This window comes from Canis lupus, chromosome 28 (assembly GCF_011100685.1).
Source record: "Canis lupus familiaris isolate Mischka breed German Shepherd chromosome 28, alternate assembly UU_Cfam_GSD_1.0, whole genome shotgun sequence".
NCBI lineage: Eukaryota > Metazoa > Chordata > Mammalia > Carnivora > Canidae > Canis > Canis lupus.
Window position 1 is genome coordinate 19,840,953 of NC_049249.1, and position 27,995 is coordinate 19,868,947.

At 38.1% G+C, this 27,995-nt stretch overlaps 1 long non-coding RNA gene across 1 annotated transcript in view; it reads right to left on the reverse strand.

The window, feature by feature from the left end:
- LOC119866582 overlaps positions 1 to 27,995 on the reverse strand; it is an 87,201-nt gene that overhangs the window by 39,801 nt on the left and 19,405 nt on the right. Inside the window, exon 3 of the long non-coding RNA XR_005380281.1 lies at positions 25,032 to 25,134. This is a non-coding gene — a long non-coding RNA (uncharacterized LOC119866582). The remainder of the gene's footprint in view (positions 1 to 25,031; positions 25,135 to 27,995) is intronic.

The window sequence follows — 27,995 nt, forward strand, 5'->3', positions numbered from 1 at the left end:
GCTATAAGATCCTTTCCAAGAGAAATTGGAGTTCCTTTCCAGCTTATACTTAACTACTAAGCTACTCCATGGGACCTTACTGGAGACAAAATATTTTAAACCACTATCTCCACAAGTCATTTTAATCTGTGTGCACTTTCTAAAGTTATTAGCTATTAAATTTTCAGATTAAAAAAAGAAAACAACTAGATTGAGGATTTAAACAATGTACTTAGAAATATCATTTAGAATTTGGTACTGTCACTGTCATCATATTTAACTGTCCCATAGGAAAATGACCTAGCAGAAAATCCACATAATACTTTCAATTCCTTATTATTCCTCCAGCATCACCTCAATTAATCCTTACCATAACATTCAACACATCTATTAATTAACCTTTAAAGAATTAAAGTGTCCCAAGGATATTTTTTAATTAAAAAATTATGGATCAAACCAATCTTCTCAGTAGTGATTTGTATTTCAGGATTGCAATTGTACAGTTTCCTTCTCACTTTGTTCTAAAGACCCATCACTCTTTGTAGCTCAGTTCATAGGTTCTCATCCGCTCTCTGAATGGAATCCCTCCCTCCTCTGGACTCCCATAGTCTTTTGTTTATCCTTGTCCAAATGCATTTATAATCTGACTTGCTTTAGAGATACTTACTCTAAAAGACTGCAAATTCTATGAAAACATATGGGACTTTATTAATCTTTGCAGCCTCCACCACATCTAGAAAGGACATACTTTTCCTAAAATGTAATTATATTGAAGTAACTCAGCATAATCTTACTAAATGATAACATGTTCAAAAACCCAGTACTTTGATAGGCAGCATTATTTAGGTGATCAAACACCCTCATAATTGTCTGAATCATCTAAAAATAGATTAATACCAGCATAATATATAATATCAGGCAGACTGAGATTTCAACTCTGCCAGTTAGTATCTAAAAGAGTGTGGACAGGGTGATCCCTGGGTGGCTCAGTGGTTTAGCGCCTGCCTTTGGCCAGGGGCATGAACCTGGAGTCCAGGGATCGAGTCCTACATCAGGCTCCCTGCATGGAGCCTGCTTCTCCCTCTGCCTGTGTCCCTGCCTCTCTCTCTCTCTGTGTGTCTCTCATGAATAGAATAAATAAGAAAAATAAAATAATAAAAAATAAAAAAATAAGAGTGTGGACAATAGTTAAAGCTCTAGAAGTCTTGAGTTTTCAACCTGTAAAATGGGTGATATTAATACAATATAGTTCTCAAGATTATTGTGAAGAAATTCAATGCCTACCATAGAATAGATTACCAAGGCATGGTCATCATTTATATTCATTTACATAAATCAGGGCATCATCTTTGCTTTAGTTAAGATAGGTAGTTGTTTTCAAAGCATGGATTTTGGATGAACAGCATTGGCATTATCTGGAAGTTTGTTAGAGATCCTCATATCTGTGCTCGCTTCGGCAGCACATATACTAAAATAGAGATCCTCATATCCCTTACCTACCTACTAAAGGAGAAACACTGGAGGTGGGCCCAGCAATCAGTTTAAAAATCCCTTCAAGTGATTATAATGAACACTCAACATTTGAGAAGCTACTCTCAACTCCTAGTGGCTTAAAATATTTATTTCTTTTGTATAGTACCCATTTGCTGGAAGCTCTGTTCCAAATAAACCTCAATGGAAGGCCAAACCTGGAAGGTTTTCTCCAGCACGTTACTTTCATTTACATTTCATTGTACAAAATAAGACTAATGGCCATACCTGATTTCAAGTGCAGTCTTAAAATACACCCAGAAGAAGAAAAAGAATACGTATGGGTAGCCCCAATGACAACCATGTTGCTTTCAGCTTTTTGGTTTCTAATCCCTTGGTGAAAATGGAGCTCATGATTAAGTCAATTGCAGATATTTTGACCTTGCTTCAAAAGAGGAAGATTATCAACCTCTACTCATGTAAAAACCTGGCTGCTTTAAAAAGGGCACTTTACTCAATTGCCATCAATAAACTAAATTACTGGGTTGAATTTTTCTCAAGCTTAAGTCTTTCTTTCCTAATTATTTAATTCTCAAAGCTCGATTCAACTTGCTAATTTTGGATCTAATATAAGATGATGCCTGATACAGACAAATATTTATATTTTATTGACATTTCAAGATATTTTGTAGACCCCTATAACCTCCAGGCATTCCACCTCTGCCAGGCAAAGGTATCTGAGCACCACTTCTGCCACCATGATTGGGCAGCACCACCGAACTCTTAGTAGGCAGGAATTAAGAAATAGAAATGGAAAGGCTTTCTCATTAGCTTTTCATACTAACCACCAAACCCTGGAGCCAGTGCATCTGCTTGTGCTAGTTGGGTATTGAGAACAGTAACAAACTAGAGGATATGAACACATTGCCAACATCAGATTTTTGTATATTTATTAAGAAAAGCATTGACACAACCAAAAGGAAAATATCTAATTTTTCTAATTTATCACCATAGTGTGATAGAAGTAAATTGTATTGAGAAAAGGATGATGTAAATTCTTTTTCTTTTTCTTTCTTTCTTTCTTTCTTTCTTTCTTTCTTTCTTTCTTTCTTTCTTTCTTTCTTTCTTTCTTTCTTTCTTTTTCTTCTTTTTTCTCCCTTCCCTTCCCTTCCCTTCCCTTCCCTTCCCTTCCCTTCCCTTTCTTTTCCTTTCCTTTCCTTTCCTTTCTTCTTTCCTGCACAAAGGCAGCCAAAGGGTTAGAGTTGACCTATGTACTGTTTTATCCAAGATTTTGCTTTAGGCATCTCCATATGCCTACTCTGTTTCACAACCTAGCTAGAGTCTTAAAAAACTACTTAGAGAAATTGAGCTTTAGCAAATTAGAACTCTTTTACAAATAGAAGAGGCCCAAAATCTGAAATAGAATTGTTTAAAAGCTGAGTCCTTTAGCAATCCTAGCAATTACCATCTAAATATATCCTGGATATATTTTCTCAAATCAACCTGTATATATGTGTATATATATATACAGGTTGATTTGAGAAAGAAAATATATATATTTGCATGTGGGGGGATTTTGCTGTTTTAACATATCCAAGTCTAAGCAAATTTTACAAAATAATAGAGAATAAGAGAAGGATCCATAATTACTTAAAGTCCCTAAATGGGAAGTTTGGGTCAATTAGGTAAAAGTTTTGGGAAAAGGTTTTGTTTTTTATTTTCTTAACAGCCTTCCCATAGTCCTAACCCTTGTTATATCTATTTCTACACTACATTGTGACCAAATTTGGGTAAATAAGTTGTATTTGGCAGTCAGCATGTTACCTCTTAAGCCTACCATATTCTTAAAAGACTATGTAGGAGAACCAGATTCATGATGATAATTGCATTCAGTCTGATATGAAAGTACATATGTGTACTGACACGTATTAATAAAGATGGTGCACTGGTGGACTCATTGCAAAGCTGAGAAAGCAGCACTTTTTGCTCCGACTTCCTATTTCTAATGCACAGCAGCAACCCCTGCCTTCCTCACTCATAGCCACTTCTGCTGGACTTCTCCCAAGGTTACTAACAGCTCAGCCAACATCAAAAGCTTGGATGCCAAACATTCTGCAAATACACCAGTCACCTCTTGAGTAAATCTCTGTGAATGACCCTCTGCGGATAACTCACACAAGGTATTTGAAGGAAAACTCTGCTTAAAGCACCCTTAGGGATATACAAATTTGAAAGAATGAGGGGAACCTTAATTTGGGAACTTACCTGCAGAAATTACATGCATAACTTTGAAAACTGAAGCCACAGTCTTTCAAAACTGTTAGTCTTTCTTTACACGTTTATTTAATTTACCACAATTGTACTTTTCACACATTCAGGAATTTTCCACTGCACTAACCAGTCATTTAAATCAATCCTTCCTACTGCCAGCAAAAGTTGGCACAGGAAGAAAGAATGCAGAGTAAAAATAGAGTTTACCTCTTCTTATAGACTGGGTGCATGGCTTATAAAAGTCGTAATGTACATGGTTCTGACCTGGAACATTTTCATGTAATCACTAAAGATACATGATCTGCAAAAGTAATTACAAAATGACTTGGATCTCTTCATATATTTTTTATGGTGGTATGAACATTTAACATGAGATATACCTTCAATAGATTTTTAAGTGTAAAATATAGTATTGTTGACTATAGGTACACTGTCATGCAGCAGATATCTAGTAATTCCTCATTTCTGGAAATTGCACATTAAAACCACAATGAGATACAATCTCATGCCTGACAGGATGGATGTTATCAAAAAAGACCAAAAGACAAGTGTTGATGAGGAAGTGGAGAAATTAGAACCCTTGTCCTGTGGTGGTAAGAGTGCAAACTGGTGCAGCCACTACAGAAAACAATGTGGAGGTTCCTCAAAAACTAAAGATGGAACAACCATGTGAAAAAGCAATCTTGCTTCTGGGTATTTACCCAAAAGAATTGAAATCAGGGTCTTGAAGAGATATTAGCACTTGGATGTCCATTGCAACATTTTTCACAGTATGCAAGATATAGAAACAACCTAAATACACAAACCTAGTATATATCACATTTTCTCTCTACATTAATAGAGATTCTACATTAATAGAATGTATTCATATACTTTTAAAACACATACTATAGTGACCTTCACTCTATGCTTCTTAAAACACCTTTAAAAAGCCTCCAACCCTATAAAACTACATAAAGTCATAACTCTAGGTACTGATGAGAAATAATACTAGAAAAAGAGACTATTATCATTATTATTATTTTCACTTTACCTCTATTGTTTTTCTCCCTTTGCACTTTTCACTGATATTCTGTGGAAAATGAGGAAAGAAGCAAGATTAAGAGAGGTGCAACACCTTCTTAAAAGCTAAGGAGGAAATGGAAGAGAAGAATTTTGGAAATCTCAGTCATTTGTATCTAGCACATTAAACTAAATAAAATATAACACTTGCCTCATATGTTGTTATTTTTTATTATAGCCACCCTTTCAACCTTCCTCTTGCTCTAACAACAAACTACCTGCAAGCATAACACCCACACATATAGATTATTTTTAACTTGTACCTCCTTTTAATTACTAGTGTCTAGGACTTAGCAGTCATTACCCAAATTTAATGCTGACCCTCCAAGAAAGTTCTATGAGTTTGAGCTTAGAAAATATAGAAGAGGGCAGTCTGGGCTTCCTTTTCATCAAAGTGCTGATAGTTGTTTAAAGAACACCGTTGGGTCATTTATTTTAATAGCTTTTCATTTCCTGTTTCGGTTTGTAATACCTATGGGACTTGGGAAATAAGTGCTATTCTAGATAAGTTTCATTTGGTAAACATTGATTCCTTTGCTCTTATTCTGATTGGAACTGAAATAAACTGTTCTCCTTCCCTGTTTTTATTCCCCAGCACCCCAGATGGATGTCCTGAGCTGACCTGTGGCTATTGGTCACAACATGCTCTCAGCACATGCCTCTCACTTTCCTACTTCAGCAAAGGGTAAAAATGGGGGTCCATCTTGTTTCCTCTTGCATGCAAAACAAATCTATTTACCTATTTTAGGGATGTGGAAAACAAATCTTTTGAGGAAACAATATTTGTCAAGTTATATTGATCAATGTTCTAATAGATCTTCCCTCATATTCTTTAAGGCCATCTTCATGATCTTAAACAAGTGACATCATTTCACCAGACCAGTTCCTGTATCTGTAAAATGGAATTCATAATTGTATTGTCTTCAGTGCACTATTGTGAGGATTCAATGAACAATGCTTAGTGAACAGAAATCTAGGTAAAATCATGTTATCTCGATACCTATGAACTCAGTCCAGATCATGATACTAGAAAAAAAGAAACAGCAATAAATACCATTGGAATAGCATTGGAATAGCTACAGACAGACAGACAGACACACACACACACATACACACACACACGGGCACACATACAGAGAAAGAGAGAGACTAGTGGTATATTGTCTTGAAATGCATAAAGAATAATCCACAGTCAACATTCACTGTACATGTTGAGGATGAGTTAAAGTACATAGGAGTTCATATTATTCTCTTCTTTGGATAAGTTTGAAATATGCACAATTAAAATATTAAAGCAAAGAGAAAGAAAACTGAATTCTTGGTATGTAGGCCCCTACAACTGTGGGAGAAGCAAGAAAATTGCATGAGCTTAATTTTTTTTCTCTGCATATATTTTTTTAAGTTTTTATCTAGAAATAGCCTATCCTCATTCTTGCCTTTATTTTTGCCAGGACATGCTGCTGGGTATGTTTTTTGAGCAGCTCTGAGAATACGTTTGGCAGTAATATTTCTCCTTAGATAAGAGGGAGGCAAAGGGCAAGAGAAGGCTTCCAAACCCTCTAGGGAAGGAGGGTCTCCCTAGATATTAACATAAAACTCATGGGCTTATAGGAGATTGCAAATTACCTCTCCTGTTCTTTTGGGATCTTTGACCTAAAGGAAGCCAGGGAAACTGACTCACTGAGAAATAATGTGTGGCATCCAAGGAGGCCATCTGGAGCTAGTGTAGTAGAAAAGGTTGTGTTGAGAAGATTGATATGACAGCAGCTTCCACTCCCTCCCTGAAGTTAGCTTCTGACCTTCTGATTACCTTGTTTATCCTAAGGTGTAGTGCACCACAGGCCTGAGAAGCCCCAAGGTGCTTATCTTGACATGAGGTATTATCAGTATTAAGGTATAGTTTCTGAATAAACTGGATCCTTCCATATAAACCAACCTCAGATTCAGACTTTTATGACTATGGAAAAGGTGGAAAGTGTCTAGCTGTGTGGTTAATGATTGGTTTGATGTCTGTCTTCACTAATAACAATTATGAGAATGAATTTTATGACCCTCTTTCTCAAGGCTTTGGACAAAGGTTTCAAGGAGAAAGTATATGAAAATGAGGCTGAACATGTTTTGATCCCAGCAAGGAATAATGTATGAATTATCTACTAGTAAGTCACAGATTACTCCAAACCTGAGCAATTTAAACAAGAGTAACTTTCTCAAAGTTTCTTTCAGACTATAATATGGGTGTGGCTTATCTGGGACCCTTTGGTTCAAGGTCTCTTAGAAGGTTGTGATCCAGCTGTGACTGGGCTACCATTATCTCAGGATTCACCTGGAGAAGTTCTGCTTCCACACTCATCACATGCTGTTGTCAGGACTGAGTTGCTCACAGGCTGTCTGACTAAGGACACTAGTTCCTCACTGGCAACCCATCACAGATGTCTATGAAAATAATCACAGTGATTAGTTGTGTGAATATTTTTCTTGCCTTTTATTTTTGATGGAATGAAACTCACAGATTTACTGTAAAGTTAAACTAAGATCCATCTGCCTAGAGAATACACACCTTCAAAGTGCCTCAGGCTACCCGGTGTCTGTCCTCTAGCCAACCCTCTACTTATCCATCACATCTCAACTTCAATGGGTCTTCTTCTGGGAACGTATTTTTGCTTCTCCAAATAAAACCAATGTCCATAGAACTAACATTATGTCATCTACTAAATGAAACAAGATTGAGATTTCACACAAGGAATTTACCATAGACTGAAGCAGTCAGTGTGAAGATTCTGGTCTGTAAGATCCTTGCTCTTTAAGACCATCTGTACTATACAATAGGATAGGAACAGAGCCTGTGTTTTGAGGGTTTTCCTCACAGAGCCATCCAACACATTCCAGAGCTAGACGGGCCACTGTTCTCCTCTCATGGTGGTATCTGTCGCAATGGAGAGACAGGATGGATCAAGCCATCCATTCAGCTTATGAGACGTGTGCAAATGAGAAAAGAATGCATGCTTGTCTTAATGGATTGTTATGAGAATGAAGTGACATGACGTGAATGTGCTTTGTAAATTGTACGTAGGAAGATAAATGGGAAGAGTACTTTGTTTCCCATTTACATCTTTATTAGCACTGAGAGCTGACTATATGCCAGGTACTATGTTAGGCAGCATATACACTTCACCCATCTAACCTTCCCCCAAACCTTAAGGCATACATATTGTAATCCTTATGCTACAGATAGAGAAACAGGTCCAGAAAGTCTCTGTGACTCAATCATACCCTAGGTTGTTACATGGCAACAGTGTAGACTCACACTCAACTCTCTGACTACAAAGTTTAAATTCTATCAGTAATTTATCTCTGTTCTTTACCTTTATTTATCTTACATGTAACATATACGGAATAAGGTAAAACCTTTGGCACAAAATCTTTACTTTCAGCAAAGTTGTAATGAATACCCCTACCAAATCTTGGTGAGTGACTAACAATGAATCTGCGATTGGGCCTCAGCCAGCAATAAACCCGGTCTTCAGGGCTGAGATGGGGACTTAGGAACAGGACTCATGAAGGGAGCAGTGTGTTGAGCCAAAAGGTAACATTTTATGTAGTTCCTTTGTGGGTTGTAACTGCATTCCCTTTAATGCCCTTTCATTTCTCACTCTCAAGTGTGGGGGTGAGAAAGGAATTAATTATAGTGAGCCAACGCTCCTGCCCACGACAGAAAGCTGCTCATAAACTGTCGGCTAGGGATAGATGTTCCTATAAAAAAATGAAATGAGAGGCCATTCCTCCCCTGGAAAAGACTGAGAATAGGCATTGCTCTACTTGGGTTGAGAAATGCTTAGACTATTCAAAGGGTAATTCCTTTTATTACCAGGAGCCACATCCCTTTAAATGACAAGATCTTCTCTCCCTTGTTCTAAGACTCCTGTTCATGTATATGTATGGAGTCACATGCACACATTCTAGGTATGAACATCACATGTGGACTTAGACACATGCAGTCACACACGTACTTAATGCATGTGTGTGCATGTGTGCGCATGCACAAGCAGACACACACACACAGACACCCCAAACTGAAGAGAGCTGGCTCTGAGTCTGACAGATCTCTCCTCAGATTCTAGGTCCATCATGAATTATCTGTAAAACTTAAATTACTTTCCTTTCCTCTCTGAGATTCAGTTTTGCACATCTATAATTAGGTATAAAACTACTTCTTTAAGGGACTATAGTACAAACTGCATTAGAGGATACAAGGCATGCAAAAGTAACTTAGTACAGGAACCCAACCCCATGTGCAGGAAGCACCAAGGAAGCCCTTTACAGAGCATATACATTCCAAACATGGAAAAATCTGAAATATGGGAGTTTGATAAATTTGATAAAGCTGGATAATAACAGATAAAGAAATATTCATTATATCATTCTCTATTGTTTCTTGTATGCATATAATTTTTCATAACAATATTTGAAGTAATGTTTAAAAATCTCTGTAAGTACATAGAACCTGAACACAGAATGTATCCCAGAAGCAAAACTGGAAAATGACAGCATTATTTAGAAATTTATACTCTTATGTCTTTTTTCAATTGTTTCAAAATATGTGTAATATTTTTGCAAAATGTTGAACTCTATACATATTTGTTTGCTTCTTGGTTTAATATAAAGAAACTATATCTCACACATACAGTTAGCCTGTGAGCCACCAATCAAAATATTCTTTTCCATTCCCGGGTAGCTGCCTCACGCTAAAGTGACCTCTAGAGGGCTTCTAACATTTTTGAGCTGCTCTTACTTGATTTTAATAAAACATCTCCTAATTGGTTGGGATAGGAGGAAAGGAATACAGGAAGTAGGCCCAATGTGCACCTCCCTAAAACTAGAGGGATCCTCTCTCACATAGCCAAGAAATGAGCCCTGCTTTAGACACATCTCCATGCTTGCCACTTGTTTTTCTGAGATCTCTCCTTTACCATTGTTCATACCACAGTAATTAAATAACCACAGAAAGTATCCTTTAAACCTAGCCAATGAGAAGAAAAAAACAGAAGGCTGGCCCAGGGACAGATCCTGAAACATATATCAAGAGTCTTTGTTATGCTGTCCAGAGGGAACAAAAAGACGAAGCGGGTAATTAAATATACTCAAATTATATTAAAATAATTACCATGTCCCATCAAACAAATAGCAAAAGAAACACATTTAAATTACTAAAAGGGAATTGGAGAAGATTGTAGAATACTGGTACACTCATTGCTGGCAGCAAATGAAAATTTTTCCATTTTTTAAAAGGACAATCAGAACAAGTAACAAAAGCCATAAAAATGATATGCCCTTTGACCCAGTAATCCCAATACTGGGAATTTATTCTAATGAAAAATAACCTTACAGCAAGTAAGCTGGCAAACAAACAAACAAAATAGCAAAAAATAGGTAACTCAGATTCCAATAGGAGTTTGTAAGGTAGATTTCAATGTGACAAGCTCAATAGACCACCATGTAATCACAACAGATGAACTCTCTTAAGTCCGTGTTGATGCTTAGAGACGTTGATGTGAAATTATTAGGAAGAGCCTTTAGAAATAGCCAAGTTCATCACATTTTTGGATGCTCGGTATCAGTTTTGGTGCTTGCTAATATAGATTCTGAGGCCTGAAATCTCAACTTCCTGTTCAGCCATGCCAGAGCCCAGGCTTCATGCCCATGCTTGGCTCTCAAAGGCCAGCTCCTTGCCACTTCATTATCCAGTTGGGTCTGAGATATCAGCAGATGTATTGTTGCTGCCCCTACTGAAGTCTAACTATGGGGACTCTTGCTGTCTCCTGTGGACCTGACCAGGAGGAATTCAAATAATAATCCAGAACATGAGTTTACTGCCAGCAGGATTAAGCTCTGCTAAGAGCCAGCCACTTTTCCTTTGCCAGTCTCCTTGCTTGCTAAAATGATCATCAGAGAAAGGAGGTGTTAAAGAAAGAAATTGCACCAGAAGCAGTTCAATAGGCAAGGAATTTTTAAAAAGATTTTATTTATTTATTTGAGATACAGGGAGAGAGAAAGCATGAGCACAAGGAGGGGCAGAGGGAGAAGCAGACTTCCCACTGAGCAGAGAACCTGACATGGGGCTGGATCCCAGGATCCTGGGATCATGATCAGAGCTGAAGGCGGACATCTAACCGACTGAACCACCCTGGTGCCCCTATTTTTTTTTTTCTTAAGCAACTGGTGGGCTAGTGGAAAACTATTAGAGGGCATTAGGAAAGAGTTTGGTCAATGAAATTACACCATGTCTATTTGCTAATTGGTGCTTAATCAAAGTTAGCCTCCCACCCATCCACAAAGACTGGGAGGTAAGATGCTTACCTTCCTTGATGATTATATTTCAAAGGGACCCAGTTCCTGTCCTTGAGAAAGACACTCCTGGGTCATAAAACTGGCAAGTGTCATCTTAAAGGACAGAGAAATCATTTATAATTCCAAGTTTTCTAAAACAAATACTCTATGAAAACGTAGATTAGGAGCCTATGATCAAGAAGAAAACTTGCCTGACGTTGAATCAAGCTGAGGGATTGTTAAGGCAGTGTTGGTCCAAAAGAACATCCATGAGGGGTCAGCTGGCTGGGATCATGTTTGGGAATAAGGAAAATATTCTATCTTCCTGGAATTGTATCAATAATGATACCATATTGCCATCAGTTTCATTATGGCTGAGTATACCCAGTGTATTTTTGCATGGTCAACTCCTTATCAATAATGTGTCATAAGTCATGTGAAAGCAGACCATGGGAAGCCAACTCTACAACAGAAATTTGCATCCAGGAAACCTACTGGGGATTGTTTTCAGGATGAAACTGAGTGGGGTGGGGGGTGAAGAAAGCAGGGTCAGGACAGAAGGAGAAGTTGAAATGTGATGACTATTCAATGAAATTCTCAGTCAACGTCATGGGGAGTTTGGGACTGAAGAAGGCTCTGCATTGTTGCCCTTTATTAGAGCAAGGTACCCAGGTCTTTACATGATTCCTTGGTGAGTCACTGCATGTGGACTCCTTCCATATGTCCCTGGAAGGGAGCATGGTCGTGGGTAAGGCAGCTCTCCTCAGCAGAAGGTAATCATGGAGTGGGGAACTCATATGCAAGCTGACCATCCAATTTAAAACATCCCATTCAGATTCTCCTCATCACAATTATAAAGAATGCTTTTTATTTGTATATGCATCATCACCTGAAACTATCATGTTTATTTGTACAAATGTTTGTTTTGTCTCTCCTTCCATCTAGAATGTAAGCTATGTGAAGACAGGGACCTTTGTGTGTCGTCTATTTTGATAATTTAGCATAGTTTATGGGTTACAATAATTAGTGGTATTTGCTAAATAAGTAAATGAATATATTGAATGCTTTCTGTGTATGAATAATTTGAAAGCTCTGTGAGAAATTTTTGACCCTACTTCCTAGGAGGCCCATCTCTGAAAAGCTCTAGTTCTAAAGAAATCCATCTCCTAAAGCAAATATCTTCCTTTGGGAGAGGGGGGACATTCCTATCATTAGGGCACAGATTTTCTTTTGCATTTTTTTCTCTCTGACACTTACAGCAATAGCTAGTATTTAGTTGATATTCTGTAATTATTTATTTAATGAATACATGAATGAATGAGATAATAAATTAATCAATCTTAATTCTGCCCCTTGGAGCCATATGAAATTGACACTCCTCGATTTAGTGTCTGAAACTCCTGTTCATACTTCATTTCTCCAAGGCAATAATTGACATCTTTTCATCATTTCTCAGATGACTAGTTTCCAAACTCCAACATCCTGGCCTGTCTTCTACAGACTAAAATCAAGATGTCAAGAGGCTTACTCATGTTTTACTGATTTATAGTTCCCTCCACAACTAAGATAGAAGATCCTGGAGATCAGAAGCTGTGCCCCGTTCTTCTAATTCCCACCCTTCTTAGTGTAATACTTCACAACACTGCATGTAGGAGGTGCTTAATAAACATTTGCAAATGAAGTTATTAGCCACTTCCAAAAATGAAAATGGATCAAGTTTAACTAAACTGATTAAGTTGCCATTACTAAACATCTTTACCTTCCCTTCATTCTTTAGACTTTTTTTCCCCTGTCTCTTTTTTTCTGTGTAACTCATCCCAAGGAAATGTTCCCCCCTCTCCAAATCTAATTAAAGTTTTCTAATAATTATAATAATTGCCAGAAGACAGGTCATGTCTTAGATTCTAATAGCAGGCACCTTCTTAAAACCAAGGTGACTCTTCACACAAAGATCTTTCAATATATATAGTAAGTAATAAAAATCCATAAGAAAAAAATAGAAGAATTAAAGGGCAAGGAAACTACAACAACAATCCCCAAAACCCACAAAGGACAAAGTTAGAGAATATGGGGGCAAGAACATAAATTTGTTGCAAATAAGGAATAAATAAAACAGAAGAACATAGACTGGAAAAAGAATCTACAACCTTATTTAATACTCTTCATATTTAAGGCAAATGGCCTCATTCTACAACTCTGAAAATAATTTGCACAATTCATTAGTCCATAGAAATCTACCATCTTTCAACTGTGCATGTCCCATAATTCCCACTAAAACTTTATTTCCCTAATCTCTCTTGTTTGTCTAGGCATTAGTTCACACTGACTTTATATTAGAAATTATATTTAGTACCAGGCATCCAGTAGTAGAGAACAGTCAAAGCTCTGAATGCTTGGCATTGCATTCAAGCATGGAAGACAAACATTCAAACAAAGTTACACAATTGATTAAGTACAGTGATGATGCATTTTTTCTGGTTAATCTCAGGCATATATTGTCTTGGAGTAGTATTAATCTTTCATTTATTGGGTGCCTACTCTATGCCCAGCACTTTGGATGATGGCTCACTGTACAACATTCTCAGCAAGTAATCATTAGTTTTACCATTTTATAATTTTCTAAAATGCATTGGCTTTTTTTATATATAAGACCCTTATGTACACTATTGCAGTCACTCTCATGTCCAACATATTGAGATGAAGAAGCTCAGAGAAGTTACAAGACTTTTCCAATATCACAGAACCAGAATGCAGGAATAGTAGAATTTAACTTACCACCAAATCCCATGTTCTAAACCCCATACTGTGCTAAAGATTTTTGGGCAAACTGAAGCCTTAGAGAGGTGAAGTGATGGGCCTGGGATCACATGCCTGATAAGTAAAAGAAGAGGTAACCCCAGCATGTTTCACTGCAAAGTGCATGTTCTTATCATTAAAGATAAAGGATTGATTTCCTCAATGTTTCAACTAAGGATGGAGAATAACTTGATTTGGGCCTAAAATTCTTCAGGATAGAGCCAGCCTTGCCCCTCAGGCAATTGAGGAAATAGATATTGCCACTTCTTGCCCATCTGCTCCTACACACCAGGATAACCTTCTCTCCCTTTGCCAGCAATAGTATTGTTTCCCTCTCTATTCCTTCTGCAAACTTCCTGTCTCTGCTGTGCCTTCACCCATTATACCACAAAGCAGATAGGCTCTCCCTATCCCACATCTTTTTAGCACTTACCAATTCCCTGGGCACTTCATTAATCTGCACCTGTTTATATCCTGCTCTAAAAATATCCCTAAGTCATTCTCATGAGTATGCACTCTTTCTCCACCATTCAGCTTTATGTACCTACAAGGCAGAAGTAGACCCCCTTATGGTTTTTATAGTGGCCTTCACAGAACTGTTTCAATACTTGCATACAGTAAGGTTAGTGAAATCAAGCAACTCTCCTTCTTTCCCTGGATAGACTGATGTAAACTGTATGATAAAAGACAGAGGACAGGGAGACAAGGAGAGTAAGTATTCACAGGTGGTGTTTTTTGTGGTGGAGGGGGAACTATCTTCAGATAGAACACATTCCAGAAAATGTTACATCTCTTGGGAGGAGTTAGACACTATCTCAGAAGGTTGCATTGGTTAGAGAGAAATCTTCCATTTTAGCAGCAGGGGACATATTGGGGAAGTCAAAGGGAAGATAACATCTGAATTGAACTTTAAAAATGGTAGTAATTGGGCATTTAGAGAGGGAGGGTACTGAAAATGAGGAAAAATGGAAGCAGTGCCTTCAATGGGGTAACTGCAGTCAGACTTGAAGAAGAGGACACAGGTCCATCTAGATGGGTCACTAGATGCAGCAATGTGTGCAAAGGAGAAATAATGTTTGAAACGTGAGTGGGATCTAGATGCAGGAGAGCTTGTGTTCACGCTAGAACTTGAAATCTAATCAGGAGACAAGGAGGAACCACAGGATTTCTCAGTGCCAAAGAGTGGCATGATCAGAAATGTGGTTCTGGAAAATTCAACTCCTTTACCATAAAAACTAGATTGAATTCACTGTAGGCAGGAAAACAAGTTATAAAGTTATTCTAGTACGTCAGAAAGAAGGAACAATGGTCTGAACTAGAGTAAGAGTGGTTTGTAGACAGAGGAGAGGATTCCATAGAGGAGGAATGCACAGGACTAAGCATAGAGGCCTATATGAGGGCAGGAGAGAGGGAGGAATGAATGCAAGGCCAAATACCTAATCTGGTAACTGAAAATAATAATGGCTAACATTTTGTGGTCACATCTTCCATTTCATGAATCATGCTATGCGCCTGTTACATGCCTTAGCTCATTTAATCTTTATAATAACTGCTTTGAAGTAGGTAGCGGCTATGAAGTTAGATACTGTTGTAAATCTTATTTTGTAATTATAGCAATCAAAGCAACAACAGGTAAAACAACCTATCCAAGTACACTCAGCTATTAAGTGATAGAGTTCAGATTAACCATGAATCAGGCTGCTCAGCCCAGGGGCTTAACTAAAAGATACAAAGGGAGTGTCAAACATAGAAATCACAGTGGTAAAGATGATTAGACAGAAGGATTCCAAGAAACATCATCTGAGACAAAAAAAAGAAAAGAAAAGAAAAGAAAAGAAAAGAAAAGACAAGACAAGACAAGACAAGACAAGACAAGAAAAGAAAAGAAAAGAAAAGAAAAGAAAAGAAAAGAAAAGAAAAGAAAGAAAAGAAAAGCAACACCACTGTTGGGAACATGGGATAGATTCAACCAGGAGGATACAGTCCCATGTATTGAATGCTAACTGCCCCAGGCACTGCACAACATACTTTAGATACTTTTCCTGTTGAATGTATGTAACTACATTATGAAGTAGGCATTGTTGCTACTATTTACTTTCTATAAATGGAGAAACTGAGGATCAGAATAGTTAAGTAACTTGTGTAAGACCACATATGATTGCTAGAAATTGAACCCAGGGTACCATGTTAAAGCTTATAGTCATAACCTTAGCACACATGTGCCCAATGTTGACAATGAGAATGAGAACTCAGTAATGGCCATTTATATGGTGACTAAGATGTAGTAATGACCATAAATGATTCTCCAATCTGTGAGATTTTTATGAATTTAAAAGCAGAGATTCATTAATATGAGTTCCAGGACCACAGGTATATACTGCAGCTATCCCAGAAAAATTAGGATGCAGGGACACCCTACCAAGAGACCGTGGGCATCCTTTATTTTTATTTATTTATTTTTAAAGATTTTATTTATTTTTTCCTGAGAGACACAGAGAGAGACAGAGACATAGGCAGAGGGAGAAGCAGGCTCCTCCTCACAGGGAGCCTAATGTGGGACTCTATCCCAGACCAAGATCATGTCCCGAGCTGAAGGCAGATGCTCAACTGCTAAGTCACCCAGTGTCCCCATGGGCATCCTTTAAAAGAACAGTGTCTGCAGACCTGTGAAAGTGGAAGCCAGAGAGTCATGGACTGAGAAGAAAATTGGAGAGGAGGAACAGGAATAATTAATTATTACATATCTTCTTCAAGAAATGTGAAGTTATAAAGAAGGAACCAAAGAGAAAGGCTGAAAGTGGGCTGGGCTGGCATGTGGACACAGGATGGGCACCCAATATTTGTCTGATGACTCATGATCAGAGACAAAGAAAGGGCCTACTTTTGTTCATTTTTCTTTGCTTTTGTATATCATATTTATTCTCTAAGAGGAATATTGAGCATGTCTATAGGCAGAGAGCGAGGACCCAATAAAAAGAAGGAAAAAAGTGCAAATGGAAGAGGAGAAAATAAAACAAGAATGGTTGAAGAGCTTCAGGTATTCAAGGAGAGAAGTCATCTTGGAAAGAGAATAAATTTATTTTCTTAAAGAGATAATATGATGACCAAAAGAGGGACAAGTGGGAAAGAGTCCGCTAGCTAGCAGGAAGTGCCCAGCTCCCTGGTTGAAGACAGGTGACAGCCACATTCATTCCAGGCCGCACTTAGTATGTACAGATGTGGTGTCTACTGAGTGCTTGGCACCTGAATGAACACAAAAGTGTAAGTTGGCCCTTCCTTGTAGAGACTTTTCAAGTTATAATGATTATCTCAGGATGAAGGACCCTGCAGCATGGCAAGGGTGCTGGATTAAGTTGAGAAAGCTCTGTTCCCAGTGGGAACACTGGTTTGTTTCCTGACTTCAAACAAGATGGTTTTCCTTCAGGTCCTCAGTTTCTTCATCTGCCAAAGGGAAACCAAACCAGATCAGTGATTTCCAAATGCCTGTTGGTCTATAAAGGAAGATGATGACAAAATCCTTTATTTTTTATTTTAACTGAAGCATAACATATGACAAAGTTCATGTAAAACAGTGTATAGCTTGCTGAATTTTCACGAGATGAATAGAGAAGTGTAACATCACCTGAACAAAGAAACAAAACATGACTATCACCCTAGAAATGTGCCCACCCTCACTCTCTCCAGACTCTCCCCAGACCATCCCCATCTCCCTCTTGATGATGGCCCACTGCCCTGACTCCCGTCAGCAGAGATCAGCTTCGCCTGTTTATATCAGCGTACTATACAGTATGAGCTTTTCCGTATCTGGCTTCTTTCACCATTAAATATGGGAGATTTATTTTTATTTTAGAATGTAATGTTGAAGGGTTTAGTGATGCATGTTTTAAATATAAGAAAAAAGAAAATAAAGTATGTTTTTCATAAAGCTAAATGTATTCAAAATAAATGACTGTCATTTCATTTGAGATTATATGCTTTCATCTTTTTGGTGACAAAAATCATCTTTCTTTCTGGAAATCTTTTGTTAACTGGTGGAAGTTTAGTTTTGGTGCTTTATTTATTTAGTTAGTTTTCTTTTCATTTTCTAAAAAGATTTTATTTATTTATTTATTTGAAACAGAGAGAGAGAGAGAGGCAGAGACATAGGCAGAGGGAGAGGGAGAAGCAGGCTCCATGCAGGGAGCCTGATGTGGGACTCGATCCCAGGACTCTGGAATCACTCCCTGAGCCAATGGCAGATGCTCAACCACTGAGCTACCCAGGTGTCCCTTCTTTTTATTTTAATGTGACAACTTATCAAATTCAGCCCCAAGGTATGTCATACTAACATTTTTGATCGGGGCTTGAAATCCCTAAGCTTGGGTTCCATGAGGCTAGAAGCCCTTACGTTTCTTGGCTCTGTGATTTATAGGCCAGCTAGAGGCTCTGGGCTTTGGTTATAGCTAGCTTTGATGGCCAATTCCTGTGGGCAGATTCTCAGCGGTGCCCCCCAAAACCACAGTTACCAATTATTGATGTATTTTGACAGGGACAAAAACAGGAGAAAGTTTTTGTTTTGTTTTTTTCACACTTGTCATTCACAATTATAAGTAACAAATAACAATGTCACTTTCCCCAAGTATGAGGTCAGATTGAGTTTTATCAGAAGCCCTTAAGAATTGCCAGAGAGTCTGGACTAGGAGGGAATAAGTGCTCCATATGCAAGTAAAGAGAAAAGGACAAAGATAATAGGCATGAGATTTTTGTGCCCTAGTGAACTTTTAGAAAAGGAAAATGTACCCTGGCCTGGTGGTCCTTAAGGAAAGTGTCATCACCAGAAGCAGACTCTAAAGAAAATCTAGGACCTCCTAGCATGCACTCAATTAACAAAAATGACTTATTTAATTGCCTGGAAAAGGAGAATAAAATCAATCATATAAGTCAGAGCTGAAATAGCATGCATGATTGCTACAAGAATCATATACATGCTCACACAAAGGAAGGAAAAGAAAGGGATCTCAGTACATTTGGTTCTTGAGGGATATTGGCTAAAGTAATAGGATCTGTGATGGAACCCTCCAACAAGATCTATTCAAAAAAGAATCTTCCTGAAGGCAAAATTCAGAATTTCTTTCCTTAAGGGAACTCGATTACAAATTCAGTTTCTGTCCCTTAAAGCACACCATTGTGGGATAATTCTACTTTTAAATGAAATCAATTTGAGGCTTGTTTTGCATTTGCATTACTAACAATGAAAAGATGCAGCATCCAAATTATTACAACTAGTTGGTTAACTTTTACAACTGAAATAAGAGATATTTTAAATACAGTGTTTAGAAACCTGTAGGTTATATAAGGCAAGAAACACACATACACACATACACACAGCACTATATATAAAAAATAATAATTTGTTACTTGCTGGCTAGCATTCAACCCTTTCCTGTCTCTGTTTCTGTAGCATTCCACCTCTACTCTGTTGAATTATCGATGTTGTCAGAGGTGGCAGAGGAAAGCCCAACCTTCCTCTGCCACCTCCTCCTAATGAGAGAGCCAAGGAGGCCACTTCTCTTTCCATCTCCTGGAAAAGCCTAGATGTAGGTTGTTGACCTAGTCTCAGTCAGTTGGATTATCTTCTCTAGGACTCTGAATCTTGATCAAATGGTACTTACAATAAGGGAATATCTGAAGTTCAGTGGTACATGAACCATACTGCCCTTTAATAGAATCTTACTTGTAGTTCCTGCTACCCTACCTATTCCCAGGGCTAATGATATTTTTCCAATAAATCTCTCCCAAATAAGTAAATAAAATCTTTAAAAAAAATGGGGGGTGGGGGATGCCTGGGTGGCTCAGCTGTTTGGTGCCTGCCTTCTGCCCAGGGTGTGATCCTGGAGTCCCAGGATCGAGTCCCACATCGGGCTCCCTGCATGGAGCCTGCTTCTCCCTCTGCCTGTGTCTCTGCTTCTCTCCCTCTCTCTCTTTCATGAATAAATAAATAAAATCTTTTTTAAAAATGAATCTCTCTCCCACTTCAAAAAAGTTTTACTTATTTTTAAAGATTTTGTTTATTCATTAGAGAAAGAGAGAGAGAGGGAGAGAGAGAGAGAGAGAGCAGGAGCAGGGGCAGAAGGAGAATGAAAGGCAGGTTCCCCTGAGCTGAAGGCAGATGCTGAATGGACTGAGCCACACAGGTGCCTCAATATTTACTTATTCATTTGACTTATTTTTGTTTTTGATAAAGATAAGTAAAATTTACTTTTGTGGCTTTCAAACAAGAACAGCTTTTGAGGCATAAGCTTATGACCACACAAGCACCCTAATACATTTTAATTTTTCAAAAGTGAAGAACATGTTTTCTTTCACATAACCTCATTTTGTCACGGGATAAAGCAGATGTTTGACAATTAGTTTTTACTTCCTGACATTTGCCAAATGGCAGGAAAAATTATTAGGTGACCTCACAGCCCAAGAATACAAGGCTTATGTATGACGTTTCCTGAGGATAGGCAAATAGAAGCATCTTAAAAATCCTCTAGAGAGTGTATAGTTTCAAATTATACAGTTTTGATTATAAGCACAAGAATAGAAATAAATATGCTGTGTTTCTGCTTCAAGATATACTATTCCTGATGCCTTTATTTTAATTTTTACAGTTAGTAAGAGAATTGCCTCTTAATTAATGAACATTGCTTCACATAGCATTGAGAGGAAGTTTCTTTCTTTCTTTCTTTCTTTCTTTCTTTCTTTCTTTCTTTCTTTCTTTCTTTCTTCTTTTTTTTCTTTTCTCCTTCTCCTTTCTTCTTCTTCTTCTTCTTCTTCTTCTTCTTCTTCTTCTTCTTCTTCTTCTTCTTCTTCTTCTTCTTCTTCTTCTTCTTCTTCTCTTTTTTCTCTTTCTCCGCCTCTGCCTCTGCCTCTACTTCCTTCTCCGTCTCCACCTTCTTCTTCTGTAGGCTCCATGTCCAATAAGGGGCTTTAACTCAGGACCCTGAGATCAAGAATTGCATGCTCTATGGACTGAGCCAACCAGAACCCTAAACCCTAGGGAACATTTCTTCTAATTGGCATCAGATCTGGCTCATATACACATGCCTTCTAATTACATATAACAGGAAGCAGAGGGTGGAGTCCAAGAAGGGAAGGGCATGTGGACCTGTCTTTCTCTTTATACTCACAAGACATCTCATTTACTGATGCCTAAAGATTTGACCTTAGGAGATTAATCCCTTCCCTGCCATTGGACACCTGACACAGTGCATCGAAACTGCTATTCCTTGACCCCTGAGAAAGCTTTATGGGGTCCTGAATTTGACCACTTGTGACTACAGATGGAATTCCTATCATAACAGAAGTATGGATGTCCCTTTCATCCCAGTCCCCAGAACTTCCCCAACACATCCAGTCCCCTTAGTAATCTGTTTGAATCTGAAAATGGCCAGTACCCAAGTGAGGATGGCTTCAGCTGAAGGGAAGCAGAGAGAGCTGTGGAATCACACTGCCCCTCAGGAGCTATACAGCCTCTGCAAGATGCCTGGTTCCTCTAAGCTTCAATTTCCACTTAAGTACAATAGAGCTATTATACTGCCCACATTGTCAGTCTGCTGTGAGTATTAAACAAAATGATAAATATGTAGCCATTAGAAGAGAGCCTGGCACATGTAGAAAGTGCTCAATAAATGCTCATTTTTGTTCTGTCTTAACAACGAACTTTCTAGAAACCTTGATGTCAATGCTTATAGTGATCCCAATGACCCAAAGCCCCTCATCCTAGCAGTGTCTTTTTTGTTGTTGTTGTTATATGAAGGTGACAAGGTGGCTCAACTTCTATACCAAATTCTCTTTGTATGAGGTTCCCAGGGATAGTAATGGGCTGCACTGCTTCATCCTTGCTCTCCCTTGCCTGATTGCTGGTATGCCCAGGACAAAGGGGTAGGCCTTGTGTCTCATGACTACCCTGCACACTAGGATGGTTAGCAATACAAACATTCAGAAGCAGAGAAGTTATGTTGAACAGTAAGTTGAATGCTGGTATTTTAGGCTGGTGGTCACTTCAGATAAATCAGTCAAAAAGAGAGTGCCTTGCCAAATGGGAGGAACATGAACTTTTACCATTTGAGAGTGAGAAAATCTGGACCTTCATGCGAATAGTTGGCATCAAGATGTAGCACCTGTAGCCAGGCCCAGAGAGTGAGGCTCAGGATTGGGGTTGGGGGAGTGGCGGGAAATGGGAGAATGAGAACAAGCCTTTCTATACACAGGCACTTGCTATATTTTATCATTTCTAGTTTTCACCATACCTTACAAGGCAGTATTATTAATCACCAGCATTCCTTTTAAGAAAGGAGGGAACTGAAGTTCAGAACCAGAGAACTTAGGTAATTTTTCACAGCTACTATATGGTATAACCAGAATTAGACCCCTCTTCATACCACCTTGACAGTACCTTTACCCTCCCAGAGACTACAATGGTTCTGGGCAGGAAACCAAAGCTGTATCCTAGACAAGGAGGATATTCAGTAGCTCAATTCCCAACTTGATAATGAATAATGCCAAGGGCACTTTCTTAGATATACAGACAAGGGAGTATTAAGAATCCTTTGGCAGAAAGGGTATCTTGAATCAGCTTAGCACTCAGCTTGACTCCTCTTGACTGATTTTGCCATGAAAAGGGCAGCCAGGATCTCTGCAATGTCATTTTTTCAAACAGTCTAGGGATGCCTATTTTTCCAGTGACCCTCAGAGTCTGGAGAAGGTGCTCTGAGAAGCTTTTTGTTTTAAGAGCATGATTTTTTTTTTCCCCAGCAGGGGAAGATTATTTGGAGCCAGAGGTGGGATTTAACCTGGGGAATGTTTTTAGTCCAAAATCATACAAACAATGAAATGACAGTATTGATTTTCTTGTCATACTTGTAAACATCCACTAGATGCCCAATGTTAACCCTATTTACTACACTCCATTAAAGACTAGGAATGACTGAGGTAACAGAATAAAATATTAATTTGTTTCTGGGTAGCTTACAAACCTTTAAGAAACATAAAAGACAAAACATACAATGAGTGCTTTTAATTATAGTATTTAAACTCTCCCTGGCTTTCCCAATACTGTTTATGGGCAGCTTAATTAAACACTATCCTATTTCAGCGTAAGGAGACCCTAGGGGACATGTATTATACCTTCAAACTATAAGAGTAAAATAATGCTTTAGTTTCTTTTTGTTTTTTTTTTTTTTGAAGTTTTTGTTTTTATGATTTTTAGGCAACTTAGAGAACATTTAGGAGTCACCAAAAACGTTTGGTCACCTATGACATGAAAGAAGATAGCATTGACAAACTTTAATGGAAGGGACCATTTGCCACACATTCTCCAGGTCCCCCTGTTCTTTACTAAACTGAAGTTCTGACTCTCTTCTATCATGCTGACAACCTCTATTCCCACAGATACTCTGGATCTGAGGAGCTGGGCTTTATCTATATTCACAAATCACCACTATCCTGAGGAGTCTTGGTGAAGTTTTCTACAATAAGCAGGATTTTTGCATTTTAACATCTTCAAATTTCTGGATGCATCTTAGAATCAATGAAATATAATATTCAATGTCATGTAGGGGACAGTTATGGTGCCATGGAACAAAAACCTTCTGTAGATAGCTTCTGGAAATATCAAGAAGCCACCATTATCAGTGAGGGTGACAGAACATGAGAGACTCCTAATTCAGGGAAATGAACAAGGGGTAGTGGAAGGGGAGGTGGGCAGGGGGTTGGGGTGACTGGGTGATGGGCACTGAGGGGGGCACTTGATGGGATGAGCACTGGGTGTTATACATGTTGGCAAGTCGAACTCCAATAAAAACATATACAAAAAAAATAAAGAGTACATTTATCATAATGAGCACTAAGTAATGTATAAAATTGTTGAATCACTATATTGTACACCTGAAACTAATATAACCCTGTATATTAGCTATACTGGAATTAATAAAAATTTAAATTAAAAAAAAGGTGGCATCATTATCAAAGCACCTTAGAATCAATGAAATGAGAGTATATATAGTTAATATTTATTGATCACTTTCCATAGTCTGATGTACCAATTATCTAGGACCACATTAGTGCTGTCTAACCAACAACCATAAAACCTCAATGTTATACAGCAGTCAGCATGTATTATTTCTCATGAATCTGTGGGGTGGGTGATTGAGCAGTTCTGCTGATCTACACCAAACCCAGCTGGACTCACTGTGTCTGCAGTTGGCTACAGCTGCGTGAGTGTTTCTGCTGATCTTGATTGAGCTCCCTCATATTTGGAAGTTAGCTGTCTAGGCTGGTTATTTGGGATACATTTCGTTCCTCCTTTGGTCTTTCACTCTCAGGCAAATAAGCCTAGGCTTATACTTACGGTAGGGGGACTCCAAGAGAAGAGAAGGACTCATGCAAGCAGTTTTTCAAACTTCTGCATGAATAACATTTTATGGGACAAAGCAAGTTATTTATTTGCCTAATCCCAGAGTGAGCCTTAAAACAAACTTGAGGATTTTCAGCTCCTCCTCTGAGTTCTCTGGCATTGTGTAGCATTTACCTGGAGATGGACATCTGCTGCCCCCTTTAGGGTTAGAGATCACTTTTCAGTCTATCATCTCTTGATTTGCCTAACTCATGAGCCTTATCCACCTGATATATCTATGGCTTTATAGACCATGCATATTAGTTAATTCCTAACATCTATCCCTTTAGCTAACATTGCAATTAAGAACTACAATAGGGGGTGGCCCGGGTGGCTCAGCGGTCTAGCGCCACCTTCAGCCCAGGGCTTGATCCTGGAGCCCCGGGATTGAGTCCCACGTCGGGCTCCCTGCAGGGAGCCTGCTTTTCCGCCTCTGTCTCTCTGCGTCTCTCATGAATAAATAAAATCTTAAAAAAAAAAAAAAAAACGAAAAGAAAAAGAAAAGAAACTACAGTAGGGCCTTAAAAATCTGCAAATACATCATCCTTTTAAACCAATCCGTCCTCCACAAAGTCAAAAGTGCTAGAGCTATTGCTTAAAAGTGTATCAAAGTCCCTCATATAGAAAAAAAAAAAAAGGGCCCTCATATAGAATCCTTGGGGGTGGGGTGGAATTCCATTACATCTCTCCTGATGAACTCCAAACTCACCAATTGTTGATGAATACCAAGGTCAAAATCTTGCTCAAGATTGGTGATCACAGTTGCAATTCCTTTTAAACCAGCCTGTTGAAACTTCTCACTCTGAATCAGTCTGAGGAGAACAATTGATAATTGTTGGAAACCAGTAATGTGAGTGCTAGGCTTATACTGATTACTGGTCTTACAGATAAAACTTTAAGTAATGGATAATATAGTGAGTCAAAGAAATAGGGTCTGCTCCTCTGGATTTATTTTGTAATTTTAGCTTAATGACCATTCTCTTCAAATATTTTTAATACATTTAGATAAAAGTGAGGAAGAATAGTTCTTTCATATTACATGCTTATCCTCAAATCATCCTTTTGAGATATGTGTATTACACTTTTATTGTGGTGTTGAATCTCCATCAGGCCATCTCATGACATTTATTTTTTTCTAACTTAACTGCTAACTGATGGCAAGGTCCATGAAAGAAGCCTCAGAGAAGCAGGGCATCTAAATATTTTTACCCCTTGTGCTTGAACAATTAAATAGAATTTTATTCTGTAGGCTGCTGTAGGAAATGGCAGGCTTAATAGCCTGGGCAATGAGCAGTGGGGTTTACACTTGAGGTAAAGTCCGCTTAAATTTCAAATCAGCTACAATTCAGGACACACATTTCCTGAGCAGGTAGGATGGACAAAGCATTGGGATATCGAAGAAACAACGGACTAAATTCTGAGGAGGTTTTCAGATTTTTAAAGGGGATTTTTAAACAAGTAACAAATTGAAACTTTCCCTAAATGTTCAAACAGAAACCCCCTTTATAGTCTTATCTTATGGAGTACATCAGAGATGTGAGCACATACATATCAAAGGTATCCCAAAATGATCTCTAATGGATCACAATTTAGACTACAGTTATGAAACATCACTTTAAGCTTCCCTGGCTTGGTTACTCATGTAACCTGAGCACTAGAAATGTGTTAAGGTTCAGCTATACTATTTTGAATCAGTGGTTCTTGGAAACACACAAGAATAAAAACTGTCTATCTATCAGACTAAGTTGTTTTTAGGTACTTATTTTTTAGTAGATTCACCTTATTAGCATAATCTAGTTTGCTATTTATGCTGGTATATATATTTTTAATATTTTATTTATTTATTCATGAGAGACACAGAGAGAGAGAGAGAGAAGCAGAGACACAGGCAGAGGGAGCAATAGGCTCCACGCAGGGAGCCCAGTGTGGGACTTGATCCTGGGACTCCAAGAACACATCCTGGGCTGAAGGCAGCGCTAAACCACTAAACCGCTAAACCACTGGGGCTGCCCTATGCTGGTATATTTGACAACTGTAGCTCTGGGTGATAAATAGAGACTGGCATCATTTGTTTTCTGGACCTCCAGCTTGACCAAGTAATGTATCACCATCTCTGCTTTGGTGAATGGCCAAAGGTATGCTTTTGTTCGTTCACTTTTAAAGTTATCCAAAATAAATATGCACTGAAGACTTACTGAGCGTCCTTAAATACATTCATTTAGTAGACTGTTTTGCAGCCATTAAATAAGATGATGTAACATTAGCATCAGAAATAAAATCCTTAGGTATAAATCCAACAAAACATTCAAAAGAGCTACATGAAGAAAATTACAAAACTCTGTTGATAGAAATCAAAGAAAAACTAAATACATTGAGAGATATTTCGTGCTCATGAGTAGTAAGTCAATAGTGTTAAGATGTTTCTTTTCAACTTGATCTATAGATTCAATGTAATCCCTGTCAAAAATCCCAGCAAGTTATTTTGTGGATATCAACAAATTGATCTGAAAGCTTACATGGAGAGGCAAGAGACCTAGAATAGCTGACACAGTATTGAAGAAGAACAAAGTTGCAGGATTGGCACTACCTGACTTTAAGACTTAATACAAACCTACTATAATCAAGGCAGTGTGGTATTGACAAAGGAATAAACAGAGATCAATGGAAAAGAATAGAGAGCCTAGAAATAGACCCACACAAATATACCTTTTACAAACATTAACTCAAAATAGATCATACATCCAAATTTAAAATACAAAACTACAAAATCCCTGGAAGATAATAAATGAAAATATAAAAGACTAAGTTTGCCAATGACTTTTTAAATACAACAGCAAAGGCATGACTCATGAAAGGCACAATCCACATTGAAAGACAGTATGGCAGGTTGTTTTTCATAAAAATAAACATATTCTTTTCATGCAATGCAGCCATAACATTCATTGGCATCAACCCAAATGAGTTGAAAACTTAGGTCCACAGAAAAAATTGCACACAAATGTTTATAGCCACCTAGTCATAATTGTCAAAACTTGGAAGCAACTTGGATTTCCTTCAACAGGTGGAAAAACTGTTACATTCATACAATAGAATACTATTTAACTCTAAAAGGAAATGAGCTACCAAACCACATTAAGGCATGGAGAATCCTTAAATGCATATCGCAAAGTGAAAGAGGTCATTGTGAGAAGGTTACAAACTGTGATTCCAACTTTATGATATTCTAGAAAGGACAAAACTATGCAGATGATAAAATAATCGGTGGTGGTCAGGAGTTCATGGGAAGAAGGAATGTGTAGGTTGAATAAAGAGGATCATTAGGACAGAGAAACTACTCCTGATTCTGTAATAGTGAGTACAACACTATACATTTATCAACTCCCTAACGTGTACACCATTATGGGTGATTCCTAATGTAAACTATGATTGATAATCATGTGCTAATATTGGTTCATGGATTGTAATAAATGTACATGATATTGTGGGATGTCAAACATGAGGGGGCTGCATGTGTGATAAGGAGAGGGTATGTGGGCTTTGCTCAATTTTTCTTTGACTCTACAACGGTTCTAAAAAAATTAAAGTCTATTACTTAAAAAAGAATGAGGTAGACTTGCATGACTCCAAAGGGGAAAAAATGAAATCTATTTTCAGGGGAAAAAAAGGCAAATTG